The 14,392-nt window shown below is 38.7% G+C and overlaps 1 protein-coding gene across 13 annotated transcripts in view; it reads left to right on the plus strand.

Moving 5' to 3' along the window:
* The window catches only part of FOXP1 (forkhead box P1), a 539,690-nt gene that overhangs the window by 82,944 nt on the left and 442,354 nt on the right, over nt 1-14,392 (plus strand). For 2 of the 13 annotated variants that reach the window (XM_080995726.1, XM_080995729.1), the window contains exon 4: nt 11,862-11,947. The exons of the other annotated variants lie outside the window; for them this stretch is intronic. The gene's annotated coding sequence lies outside the window, so the exon portion shown is untranslated. The remainder of the gene's footprint in view (nt 1-11,861; nt 11,948-14,392) is intronic. 13 annotated transcript variants of the gene reach the window in all.

The following is a 14,392-nucleotide window of genomic DNA, read 5'->3' on the forward strand; positions in this document are numbered from 1 at the left end:
AATGTGTTTTAGAGGATTCTCCAAGCCTCCAGAGCAACTTGTGGGGGTGCAGTGTGGGGCTGTAGAGGGTATGGGTGGCAGGGGAATTCACATTTGACCAAGCGGAAATCCATTGTGTAAGTGGAACACCTCAATTGAACATCACCATATAATTCCACTTTTAGGTTTTCAAACTGATTCCTTATTTTATTTGTTGGATTTCTTCAGACACTTGACATTGTTCAGTGAGTTAAAGATATTTTCTTTCTTTAGAGTTTTGTCTTTAAATGTAACATTTCCCAGTTTCGTATGTTAGACAGAACTGACCCCCCCCCCAATATATTGTTTTGTCGTTGTTTGTTCTTACAGGTTTTTTTGAAAAATATTTCTTTTAAATTATGTCACTGAAGTATACAAGAGCTGACATGTGCAAATATGTAGTTAGACAACTGCAAAAGTACATTATTTGCTGATCGACCATAATGGTTCCACAGAAGCCATTATACTCAATCATATCATGTCAATCTGTGGTAGTTATTATGATGGTAATGCAAATATGCATTCTTTTTTTCTTTTCTTTTCTTATAAAAGGGGAAAGAAACCATTATTGTACATATGCAATAGCTGCTGATAATCATCAGTATTGTTGTCTTCCTTGCAGTAATAAAAGAACTTTGACTATGCTATAGTAAAGACTGTAATACCATTAGTAACTACCACTGCTGCCACCGTTACTACTAATGTGTAATCTGAAAAAGTGAAAACCAAGTTTGAGTTCTCGGTGGAGATAATCTTATTACTGATTTGGTGGGCAGCTGTTTAGTATGAGCAGCAAATTTCCTACAAACTGAGCTATATCCCTTGTGAGCTAGATCTTTTCACAGACTGAAGGTAGGTAGGTCTGAGCTTCCATCCTGGCTAGGTTGGGAAGATGTTTTACAAACTGCAAGTTAATCTGGGCTTTATTCTAGCCCACCTGAATTAGTCAAGTGTTAGGCTAAGGTTGTATCTCAGATGGTTGGGCTGTGTGTTGAGTGTCTAAAGCAGGGGTCAGCAACCTTTTCCAGACGTCGGCTGGTCTACCGTCCCTCAGACCATGTGGTGGGCTGGACTATATTTTGAAAAAAAATACCGTATTTTTTGCTCTATAAGACTCACTTTTTCCCTCCTAAAAAGTAAGGGGAAATGTGTGTGCGTCTTATGGAGTGAATGCAGGCTGCGCAGCTATCCCAGAAGCCAGAACAGCAAGAGGGATTGCTGCTTTCACTGCGCAGCGATCCCTCTTGCTGTTCTGGCTTCTGAGATTCAGAATATTTTTTTTATTGTTTTCCTCCTCCAAAAACTAGGTGCGTCTTGTGGTCTGGTGCGTCTTATAGAGCGAAAAATACGGTATATGAACGAATTCCTATGCCCCACAAATAACCCAGCCATGCATTTTAAATAAAAGGACATATTCTACTCATGTAAAAACACGCTGATTCCTGGACCATCTGCAGGCCAGATTGAAAAGGTGATTGGGCCTCATACGGCCCATGGGCCTTAGGTTGCCTACCCCTGCTCTAAAGCATACTGTTGTAAGTTAGGCCTTGGCTTTATCCTGTCTAAGCTGGACAGATTCTGACGCTTTGTTGCAATACAGGGATTCTGCTCAACTGCTTGATTCAAATGAAAGAGAACAACAACACAGGGCTACAGTACACTACAATACAAAATGTGGTACCAGGAGAGGCAAGAAAGGGGAAAAATAAGGTATATAATTTAAAAGAAAACAAGTGAAGTCTTTTGGTTGAGATTCAAGTATTTTAATAAGCAATTTGCTGTAATTAAGTAAGGATGAAATAGACCGAAATGGACAGAATGATACAGAGATTTGTTGTCCATTGTGAGATAAAGTTTTTTTAAAAGCCTTTAGTACTAGAAATCAGAGAGGAACACATGCTAGCTGAGAGCACTATACAGAAAGTTTCACATAGATGAGAAATCTAAGGTGGAATCTACAAATATCTAAAAAACGCTGTGAAAATGCTTTTTTAAAAAAATGTTTTGAAAAATATTTTGAATTTGCCATAGCTCACCATCACCATCTAGTTTCACATTTTATGGTTTTTACTCAGGGATTATAGATTTTGTTTTTGTCTGTGGTTTAATTAAATAAAACAAAATTGAAAATAAATTGAGTTTAGTTCCCATTGACATTGACAAGATATCACTTAGCTTTGATTTAATTTTCACATTGATTTAAATAGGATCTAAATAGGACTAGCTTACTGTGGACCCAGTCCTTTGATTTGGGTCCTAAGAATAATGGGGCTCTCTCACCTCCTTCCCACTGCGCTCTTTGGACACTTAAAAGGCCACTCCTGAAAAACAGGGGCAGCTCTGGAATAGTATTCACAGTAGCATGGGGGACTGCATCTGTGGAGATGGGAATTGGCAGAAATCTCCCCTAATCAGAAGTGCATTCCACTCAAGCAAGTTTTCCATTGGATCAATAATTATAGTACTATCTTGACACAAAGGAGATTGGAATATTTTACTATAATCATCAATGTTTTTCTTTTGAAACACTGTGAATTTAAAGTTTGTTCCTCAAAGATACAAAATGACCAGAAATCTGCAAAACAGCTTGCTTCCTTTTTTCTTTTCTTTTTTGGTCTCTCTCATCCTGGATTTAGATTCGTGGCTATATGTTTGTGGTGGAAACTGAATCTTACATTTGTGGAAGGAACTTGGACAGGGAAAGTCAACTCTTTGTCTTCCTTCTCTTATTAGAATCTGAATGACTTTCAGTGCTACAATTAAGGTCTTTTTTGAGGTAGCTGTTTAAATATTTATTAGCATTGGAGTATTGGGTTTTCTAAATAACTCTTAAGGCATTTGCATGCACACACACAAAACTGTTGACAATTCTGTAGTGGAATAGACTAATTCATTTTTATTTATTTTTTTGGGACTCAGTCAAGTGTGATTGGCTTAGTTACTGAGGAATTTATTTTAGGGAAAAGTCAGTGTCAACTGAAAAATGGTTCCATTCTGAAAAGACAAAAATTCCCTTACTTGTGAAAATGTGTCTTGGCAGCCAATTTGACTTCTGATACAAGATTTAACACTTCTCTTGAAACATGAATATTTGCCATGGCAACAGCAACATTGTGCACCACATGTTGAAGATTTGTTTTCTGTGCTCCCTGGTTAGCGTTGGCAGCATGGACTTTTGGTAACTGCCCCTTGCACAGTTCCTTAATCTACCTCTCCTCAAGAGTCGATGCCTTGTCCTGCAGAAGTCAGTTTTTAGACTGCAGAAGAATGCAGTGCATTTTTAAAAATGGATGCATTACCGATATCTGTGGCTAGTAGGCTATTTTGTGCCTGTTGCGTTTGAACAACTTCAGCAGAGGGCCTGGTTTACATGCTTGCCCTCTAAATGTCGATGGTAGAAGACCTCAACCTCCAGGCTGAGAGGTAACGTGCCTCTGACTACCTGTGCTGAAGAACAATGGCAGAAGACAGCTATTACACACATGTCCTGCTTGAAGCATCTGGTCGGCCACTATAAGAAATAGGATGCTGGACTAGAAAAGCCATCGGTAAGGTACTTATTCTATTACAGTGGTACCTCAGGTTACATATGCATCAGATTACATACGCTTCAGGTTACATATGCTTCAGGTTACAGACTCTGCTAACCCAGAAATAGTGCTTCAGGTTAAAAACTTTGCTTCAGGATGAGAACAGAAATTGTGCTCTGGCGGCGCGGCAGCAGCAGAAGGCCCCATTAGCGAAAGTGGTGCTTCAGGTTAAGAACAGTTTCAGGTTAAGTACGGACCTCCAGAACGAATTAAGTACTTCACCCTAGGTACCACTGTATTATATTCCCCAAAACATTGATAATAAAAAGCTCAGAATGCAACCTTTTCAGAAGTATGAGTTGTGTAGCAGGTTTTCTCTTTTGGAGACCTTTTGTGCCAAGTCTTCATTCTTATTTTCAAGCTCCAAAGGAATTCAAAGAGATATTTGGGGTGAGGAGCTGAAAGGAACAGGGCTGTGTTGTCTGGGGCTGATGGGAGTCGTGGTTCAAAACATCTGGAGGGCAGCAGCTTAGCAAAGAATGATCTAAGCTCTTTCTGATCTTATCTAAACCATCTGATGAATAGTTTCAGTTCACTCCCAGCAGTGCATCTACCTAGATTAGACCAAATCTGCATATGATAGTCCTCACTTTACAAAAAAGCAACCTACAGTCCACCTGCTCCTAATCTGTAATATTGTGTGTGTGTGTGAGAGAGAGAGAGAGAGAGAGAGAAATTGTGACACAGTGGTGACAATAGAACACTCAGGTAATTTAAAGTTATAATAGTAACCAGTGATAGTAGAATCTGGTTACTGTTATAATTGGTATATAATTTTTACACAAATACTTTATATTTTGGCTGTGGAATTTTCCAGGTTTTCAGTTTTAAACAGAGTGTGGACTTCTCAAAAGTGGCATTCTTGTTTCCATTTTGCAGTAACATGAAGCAGTTCAATGCTGGATTTTATCCTGTTGAAATACTATCTATTTAAATTCATTTTAACCTATCTATGTATTAAATTGAATATCCTATTGAGATTTCAATTATGCATGAATATGGTACACTTGTTTGTTACTAAGGTGACTAATGTGTCAAGGTTATGTTGATGCTGTACCATTAAAAATGAAATAATAATACAAAAAAGATGTTGACAAGCTGGAACGTGTGCAGAGGAAGGCAACCAAGATGTTCAGGGGTCTGGAAACTAAGCCTTATGAGGAGCGCTTGAAGGAGCTGGGTATGTTTAGCCTGGAAAAGAGGAGACTGAGAGGAGATAAGATAGCCATCTTCAAATAACTGAAGAGCTGTCGCATGGAAGAAGGAGCATGCTTGTTTTCTCTTGCTCTGGAGGGTAGGACTCGTACCAATGGCTTCAAGTGGCAAGAAAGGAGATTTCGACTGAACATTCAGAAAAACTTTTTGACAGTAAGCTGTTCAGCCGTGGAACAGACTCCCAGAAGAGGTGGTGGACTCTCCCTCCTTGGAGGTTTTTAAACAGAGGTGGGCTGGCCATCTGTCATGGATACTTTAGCTGAGATTCCTGCATTGCAGGGGGTTAGACTAGATGACCCTTGGAGGCCCTTCCAACTCTAAGACTCTATGATTCCTTGAAAAAGAAAGAATGTAATGCTGGCTAAAATCATTACATCCTATAGAATAAATAAAGTTTGGACAGCATCCTTCAGCTCAGATGTACTTCTGTGAAATTATCTGTTTCATAGCTTAAATCTAATGTTTTTGCATTGCACTGCAAATGTATCACTGGGAGGCTATTTTAAGATATATTTATTAAGGGAGTAGGTACAGTTAGACAAGTCATTGCGGCCCACGTTTTCTTCTTTGGCTTTTCCTTTTATGTTGTTTCAGTTGATTATTGAATGCAAGTTTCTAACTTTTACTGGGGTTTATTAGACCCATATTTTTTATTGAGGCCAATAGTACAGAAAGTGATTTTAATAATTGTAAATATGAACATATCAATGGCTTGTGAGCTGATCTGTATATCAGAAAAAAATAGCCTTCTTGCATCACTTTAGAAGGCTGATAGAAGATCACTTGTCTAAACGTTCTTCTTGTTTAAACTCAGCTCCTTGTACATAGAAAACTTGATTCATTGGGGAAGATTGGCTAGCATTCTTTTCCACGTCATATTAACTTTACTCAGATGCAGGGGAACATTTAATCATGCAATCCTCTTCCTATATTCTTCAGTTGTACAGTCCCAGCAGAGTTCTGCCTCATGTTAAAAAACAAGGCCGGCCCTCCACTAGAACTTCATCTTAGTCTCACAGAAGCAAGTGAAAAGAGAAAACTGAATAGCTTGACATATAACTCTTCCCAGTAATAATAATGTTGAGCAATGCTGAAGATTTAGACCAGGTTTGATGGCCACTAGCAATTAAGTTGTGTATGGTTGTGAACGGCTTTCTTGACAGAGCTCCCCACACCTACATTACAGAGAAATAAATAGAATACTAAGCTATCAATGAGCAGTAATGCCACAACTGTTGTGTTTGTGTCCCTGTCATGCAGCCATTAAAAGGCACAGGAAGCTGTTTCCTACCTTTATGGGAACTTTGATGTTGGGCTGGTGAACTGTCCTCTTACATTGTCTGCATGAAGCAGATATTGTTGGTGGAAAGGTGCTCTGATAGAAAATTTTAGCAGAATAATTTCAGATAAAGCAATTAACCTTTTCCATTAAGCTAAGTAAGGAAGAGGATTATTGTGAGTGGGGAGGAGGCTGGAAGACATTTTATTAAGTTCTTATCCCCACATTTTTTTAAAAGTAAGTTCACATATTTCATGTCATTCTGGACACTTGGCCCGTTTTTGCAAATCCGCTTCATTGAACAACCAAGCCATAGTAATTTGTGCTGTTATAACATCTGCATTGGCTACTGTCACACATGTGGACATGCTTTTGAAGCAGTCCTGTATTTAAGCTCTCACTCATCTGATAGCAATGGACAACAAGAAATTCCATGCAGGTGAGGTCATGCAAGAGAGGAAGCAGGCTGGTGGAAGATGGACCAAACTCTCCGCTTGGTTTCTGTGCTTCTGTTTCTCCCTTTGGCGCCAATGAGAATTCCTGCCCGCCCGCTCCCACCTCATAGCTGTTTGGATGTGTGCATGATTATCCTGATCATGGCTGCAAATGCTCCAGTTCCCACATGCTGTGTGCCCAGTAACTATTGGGGAAATCCTTTCTATAATTGATTCAAGAGAACACACTGGATGTAGTTGCACACTAAACAGTAAGCATAACATGTGGTTTGGCCCTCCATCAATAGGCAGGACAGAATGTTTAAATAAATAAGCAAGTAAAATGAAAGCTCTTTTTTAATTTGAGATGTAGTCATTAGTCTAAAAGTGTAATTCAAGATTTAACATTTGAGTGATGTGCTGATCTCGTTACATTTCTGCCTTTGAAAATACAGTGGCTGTCAATGATAATGGCTGATATTAAACTACATTTTGAACTCCCTTCCATTTTTTATCCAGACACCATCTCTATTATGGTAAAATATGGTAGACTTCATCATAAGCTTTACGGAAATCAGGATACATTATGTCCACAGCATTCCTGTGATGCACCAATCTTGTAATACTATCAAAGAAGTTAAGAGATCTGTCAGTCATAAGAAACCCATGCTTTAGTACCATTGGGTGCAACTCATCAGGCCTGGATGTTTGAATTCATTTAAAGTAGCTAGGTGTTCTCTTACCACCTCTTTTCATATCATGGGCTGCAGCTCCCTCCTTGCATAATTTATTCTGTTATCACCAGGTTGGGCATCACTTTCCTTTTGGATGAAGACCTAGGCAAAGTACGTGTTGAGCAATTCCACCTTTTCTCTGTCACCCAGTAGCATTTCTCCTTGCTTGCTCTTTCTCTTGCTGTGAACTTATCCAAAGAAACTTTCTAAAATTTATTTTAACTTCTCTTGAAAGCCTGAGCTCATTCTGTGCTTTGGTCTGCCTGACCTTCTCCCTGCAACTGTTGGTTACTTGTGTATACTCCTCCTTTGTAATTTCCCCTTTCCTTCATTTCTTATACATGACTATCTTAAATCGCAGATCATCTGTAAGCTTATGCAGACACTGGTTTCTTTAGGTACTTCCTATAGTCTTGGCTTCCCCCAAAGAATCCTGGATACTGGCATTTGTTAGTGGTGCTGAGAGTTGTTAGGCCCCTATTTCCTTCCCAAAGCTAAAATTGTGTGGGCAGAGGCTTGTATTATATCATTCATTTTATATACTGTGGGAGATTGAATTGCCATAGGGATGGATGAGATTTGGATTCCAAACTTATGGGAAGAATAAGGAATCTGGAATATATAATTTTTAATAAAGACTGGGGGAAATTATTGAATATTTGAAAATATATTGTAAGCAACATAAAACATTAGCAGAGTTAATGTAAAACGAGCAGTAAAGATAACTTAAGGAAATTTTAGAGAAAATAAATAAATAAGGAATTAATCTGGATATGCAGCAATAAATATAAAATGAAATGAACCACAGATTGGGGGGGGAGTCGATTTGAAGTTATTTTTGGTTTTGTTAACTTGTATGATTTATTGCAAAATGGGAAAATAATAAATAAACTTATTAATAAAAGTAATAAAAAAGAGATTTCCAGAGCATTTATATACTACAACTTCTGTGTAAGTGCTGAAGTGGTGAATTCAGGCTCACATTTTTTTGTGAATAACCAAATCCCGAATGCTTCCCATATTCTTCAATTTGCTTTTAGTCTGTAATGGACATCTTTTTATTTACCACAAATGACATGTTCTCTTTGATCATTACTTTAAAATACAGCTAATATGAAATAAGAAGGGTAGGGGTCCCCCCCCCCCGTTTTTTGGTTTGCAGCACAAGGTACTGCTTAGTGACACATCCCAATCTCATCCCCAGACAAGTGGTTTGTCCAAAGTTACAACACCTCCCACGACGAGAAAAAAGGAGCCCAAAAGCAACGAAGCACACAATTACATGATGAAAAACAATAAAATGTACCTTCTAACACATACCTCCAGTGCTTGTATGACTTTATTATAAAAATTAAATGTAATTGCATTTCCAGGCCCTGCATGAAAAACACCTTACAGAGAAAAGTCTTTGTTTAACTTCAGATTTCCAAAAGGAGCAGCTCACTTGCTGCATAGCTGCCATATCTTAAATGGGATTTGAGGAGTTTCAGTCAGAATAATTGAAAGCCATGGCTCTGAAACATATGAAATAAGTTATTGGAGATGTCTTGAACTTGTACCTAACAAAGAATACTGGGCAAAGCATGGTTGTGGACACATGAAAAGAGAGGCAATGCAGAAGGAGATACCTTTAGGCAGAGGGCGCAGCTGTGGATCTTACTATGTGCGCTGTGACAGGAAGCAGGTGCTTCAATGTCCCACACTTATTCATGGTGTCCAGGTGGGATTTTTTTTTGAGCTCCCTCCCCATCTTCAGTGGTGAGATGTGAAAGTTACCTATGAATCAGAACCTATTCATTTCATTAGTGATGAGGGTGGGAAGAGAAGAAGGGTGAGTTCTCCTTCTGACATGATAAAACAGTGTGGCAAGCAGCTAAGTTCCTTGTGATTCCTGTTGTCCGTGCATCTAGTAAAGCCTGAAGCTTATTTGAATGAAGAGATAAGCTTGTAAGAGCAGTGGGCTGAAAATGTCCACTACCACATTTGTTGGCAGGGCCGGATTTAGGTTTGATGAGGCCCTAATCTACTGAAGGTAACGGGGCCTTTTATATGTCCATCTGTCTTTTTGTTGCTGTTTTTTGTGTTGAAGAGTCGGACACGACTAAACAACAACAACAAAATAGGTATCTAAAGCCATTTGCACATGTTGCAATCCACGCAGAATGTAGGAACCCTATATATAGAAATGAGCAAACCAGTGAAATTTTTAGGGAGCAGGCTAGCAGGCAGGGCCCATTACTTACATCATAGGAGCCTATACAACACAAAACACTGTTGCTGTATGTAGGTTTTATTTTATTTGTTTTTTATCTTATATTTTGGAGATGTACATCCAGTTTTTTCCCCTTTAATTTTTTTGGGGGCCCCCAAGAGAGTGGGGCCCTAATCTATAGCTTGTTTAGCTTATATGTAAATCTGGCACTGTTCATCAGATCATTCATTTGTGAAAATAGGGACCGTTTTTGGAGGCTTTTGTGTGGTGGTGGCTTAGTATAATAGATATGAGATGGCATAGAGGAGTGTCAAAATCTCTTAAAAAAAAACAACAGTTGAAAGCTTTGCCAGTGCTTCTAGTGGTGGCAAACAGACAAAACGTTTGAGTTTAGCCACTGAGGCAAACTCAAGCCACTGATCTGTTCCCCGAAAGGAACACTTCTCATAATCTCTGTTGCCTTTTGAAGTGGTGGCTTTCAGTCTTTCTTTTCTTTTTTTTTAAGAGGAAGAAAAAAGACTTGATTCTTTCCTCTGCCACCTCATACTGTAACTGCTGTGGTAAGTCTCCTTTCTTAACAACATTTTAAAGAAATAGATGCTTCCCACTGACTATCAAAAACGTTCCAGGCCAGCTTTCCCTCAGCCACTGAAAACACCAGAAAATGCTGAAGTGAAAACTGCAGCCCAGAACTAACTTACTAGCCATCACCACAGTATCTTAAATAGATTGGAAATGAGTATATTGATACTTGAAAATGAGAAGGGAAGATGCACAGGCCTAGAAGAGATTCTGATGCCCAGAAGAAGGAAACTACTAAATATGTATGGTGTAAAAATGTGAAGTTTTGAGGGAAAGAATTTGTATATGACTCACGTGGGAGGTGGGGAAAAGGCAGATTCTGTATAGAACTGTGGAAAGGAAGAAGAATGACAGGATTGCTCTAATATACTAGTATCCAGGAGTCGTTGTTAAATAAAATAATTTGCTTATTTGAATGGGGTATTACTCTGTAGCAGGAAAGATTGTGGGTAGCATCCTGCCATTCTTTCATGCTAAAGATCTGTATTTCATTCCCAAATTAAGAGACTAAGTATTACCACAATACTTTGCTTCCCCTTGTGTTCGTTTTCAATCCGCATTTCCTGTTACCAAGCTGGATCGCTTAATCTCACACTTATCCTTAACTTGCTTTTTATCCTTATCCTTTGCAGTTGATATGTTCCTCTTCAATTGACCTCTCCACAAGATCTCCTCAACTGCCTTTTTTCCTGAAGCATACAGCTTTGGATATGATCCATAGTGAATTGCTTACTCTGCAACCAAATGCAGAATTAAACAGATTTATTCTCCTTCATATGAAAAACTCAGGATTTTTAAAAAGAAAAATGCACCTTGGTTATTCAGACGTCTAAAATGTGTGGGGCTACATAGTAAAAAAATATTAAATAGTTATTGTTTTTCACCTTCAAAGATGTAACTAGTAATGATTTGTTGGAGTTCAATAGGAATTCATTTATTCATTTAGTTTATATAAATATTTGCAGGTGCTTTTTGACCCCACATGGGCCTCCAAAGCAACCCAGAGAACACAATAAGAACAATTAAAAATAAAATAACCTATTAAAATTTAATCAAATTATTCAGTTATGGGAATTGGATATACAAGGCCAGAAACGAAAGCTAAAATAGAATATTTTCATTTTAATAGTGCTTCTCAATCTCTCTTACTTTAGTGTGCCTTCTAAGGAATGAGAACTAGGTGCAACTAAGTTGCAGCACAATATTATGCATGACTACTCAGAAGTAATGAATTTACCGTATTTTTTGCTCTCTAAGACGCACCAGACCACAAGACGCACCTAGTTTTTGGAGGAGGAAAACAAGGAAAAAAAATATTCTGAATCTCAGAAGCCAGAACAGCAAGAGGGATTGCCGCGCAGTGAAAGCATCAATCCCTCTTGCTGTTCTGGCTTCTGGGATAGCTGCGCAGCCTGCATTCGCTCCATAAGACGCACACACATTTCCCCTTACTTTTTAGGAGGGAAAAAGTGAGTCTTATAGAGCAAAAAATACGGTAATTAGGCTTCCCCTTACATATGTGAATATAGGATTGCACACTTACCTGGGAATTAGCGTCTTTCAAAACTAATAGCTTATAAGTAAACATACACAACAGGGGTGGGAAACCCCTTTGGCTCTGTGGGGTCAGATCTTTTTCTGGTCCAACTGTGAGGCAAACCTTGACAGGTGGGTTGCCTCATCCACTTGTCAAAATACCTTGTGAAGTACCACATTGCCTGCCCTGTGCTTGCTGATTCCTTCCTGCTTGCAGCCAGTTCCTACAAAAGGCATCTTTATTTCTCCCCTCTCCATCAGTTCACAGGGGGGTGAGAAAGAAGTAAGCTACCAACATAGAATTGAAGCCTATCCTCCTGCCCATCAGCTGATGTCACAAGTGACAGGTGAGCATGGTTGGGGGAAATGGCATCTCAGGCCAAATTTGATCCATGGCAAGCCCAGGTTCCCCACCCCTGATGTATAGGATTTTATTGTTAGTCCATAGTGTTTTTGTGCATGACTGTATATACATATATGATCACATACATGATTTTCAAATTGCTGGGAAGCTTTTTTTAAAGAAGTGGTGGATAAATTTTATGGCAAATAGGTCGTAAGTGGACAGTGAATTGCAGGTATGTGTAGCAACATAGCTGCCGTTTCCCATTAATATATAAGTATTGCCAATGTTATTCAGTAGTTCCCAGCCATTCTAAGGCTGATTTTTGTTCTTCTGTTGTCTGGTAGAGTCCAGGAAAGGAGTAAAATTGGATTAGCATTGATAATGCATTAAACCAGCCTATTAATATCGACAAGCTGTCAGTGTTGTTATAATGCTATTGTAGTAACCTGAGTAAACTGGTAACATTTTTATACGGCCACATAGTAATCTCAAAATTATCAGGCCACAAAGGTGATCTTCGTTTTGATCCTTCCATCTTCACCCAATTTCCTTCGTAATCTTACCACACTTACAGATTTGCTCCCATCCCACCATTTATTTATTTATTTATTTATTTATTTAACCTTACTGACATTCCTCTCCACCCCACCCACACAAATCCCAAGGCAGCGCTTTCAGAATGTTTAATAGCAGTACTTAGCATTTATAAGCTGCTTTCAAAGTGCTTCACATATATTACCTCAGTGATTTTATAAAGCAGGTGTATATTGTATATAGTATATTGTATATTGTATACCTATATTGTATATAGAGGATGGAAGCCAAGAGATGATAGCTTATTGGAGACTATTTAAGCTGCAATTCTGTATGCATTTTCCTGTGAGTAAGTCCTTTTCAACTCAGCGGAGCTTACTTCTGAGTAGATGTGCCATAGGCAGACTGGCATAATGAATTCATATACGAGGCAGGATTTGAACTGACGGCTTCCCAGCTATCAGGTTATACTCTTAGCCATGTGGTAGGGGACAGTGGGGTCGGGTGGCGGTGATCCCGCTGGTGAATTTGCACTGCACTGACCTTGCCACTGCCTGGACCCTTTCGTCTCAGTATGCAGCAGCAACACAGGCAACTGTGGAGGCCTGGTGAATGCCAACACTCCCACCTGCTATCTGTTACTATCCACGCCACTCAAAACCTACAAAAATTACTGGGCCCAAATTCTTCAGCTCAGTCCTGGTCAAAATAGATTTCTGTTTCTTTTGAGAACACTTCTCAAAGTTCCCCTGGGGGGTCCTTTCAATGGAAATTCCTAAGATCAACAGCTGACTTTTGCTGTGTTCTTCTCCTTAATTCTTTATCATCTGTTTGTCAAACTGATGGCCACTGAATTAAGAGGCGTCTCAGGCAGGATACTATGGTCTGCAGAAAAGGGCAAAGTAGGTATTTTCTTCAGTGTTTTTCTCCAGTTTCCTTATGAAAATTGGTTGCAAATGGGAAATGAAAAAAGGACTGCTTTTTCATAGCCAGAAAAGGCCATCAAAGTAAGGGATCACTTAATGCAAAAGAAATCTGTGCAAAGATTAGGAAGCCGCCTTATACTGAGTCAGATCATTGGTCCATCTACCTCAGGGCAGGGTTTGAGAATTATATAGTAGAAATGGTGCAAAAAATAAGGAAAGGTATAGCTATATGGTGCTGCAAGCAACCCTTCCTTGCACATTTTAACAAGCATTTTTAGAAAAACGTTAGATGAAGATTAAGCGATGTCCTATCATTCGAATAAACCTGCTCACTGGAGCTAAAGTAATTCGTTAAATGGTGTAAAAACTATGAATTATGTAATGATGATTACTATGATCAACAATCACAGATAAGTTGAATGCTGTGCAGTTGGTTTTTATTAATGATTATTATGTGTGTGGGTTTTTGTTTAGATTTTTAACTCACCCTGTCTTAAGGTGGGTCAGAGCTGGAAACTGCATATTATAATATTTAATCGGGGGAAATATAAATATAAGATTTAAATCTATCTGTATCTCTCTCTCTCTCTCATCTATCTATCTATCATCTATCTATCTATCTATCTATCTATCTATCTATCTATCATCTATCTATCATCTATCTATCTACCATCTATTTAAACATTTAAAGAGGATGGTTGTCACCCACTACATATAAGCATAATTAGCTCATATGTGTTTTGTAGAGGGACCATATAGACAGGGCTTCCATTTTATCCCATGAACTGTTTTCATTCTGAGCATAGATTCCCGAAGCCTTTGGAACTGTTGATGCCTTCTCACTACACAGGTAAAGCAGTTTCAAATCTGTTTCATCCTTCATGGCTCTCAAATAATAAAATCATAATCCTTAATATTGTAGTTTTGTGAAAGGGCTAGAGGAACACCATTCAAAAATTCAGAGCATCGTCACAGAAGAAAATGTT

The sequence above is a fragment of the Podarcis pityusensis genome (genome assembly GCF_964106645.2).
Source record: "Podarcis pityusensis genome assembly, chromosome: 2".
Lineage (NCBI taxonomy): Eukaryota > Metazoa > Chordata > Lepidosauria > Squamata > Lacertidae > Podarcis > Podarcis pityusensis.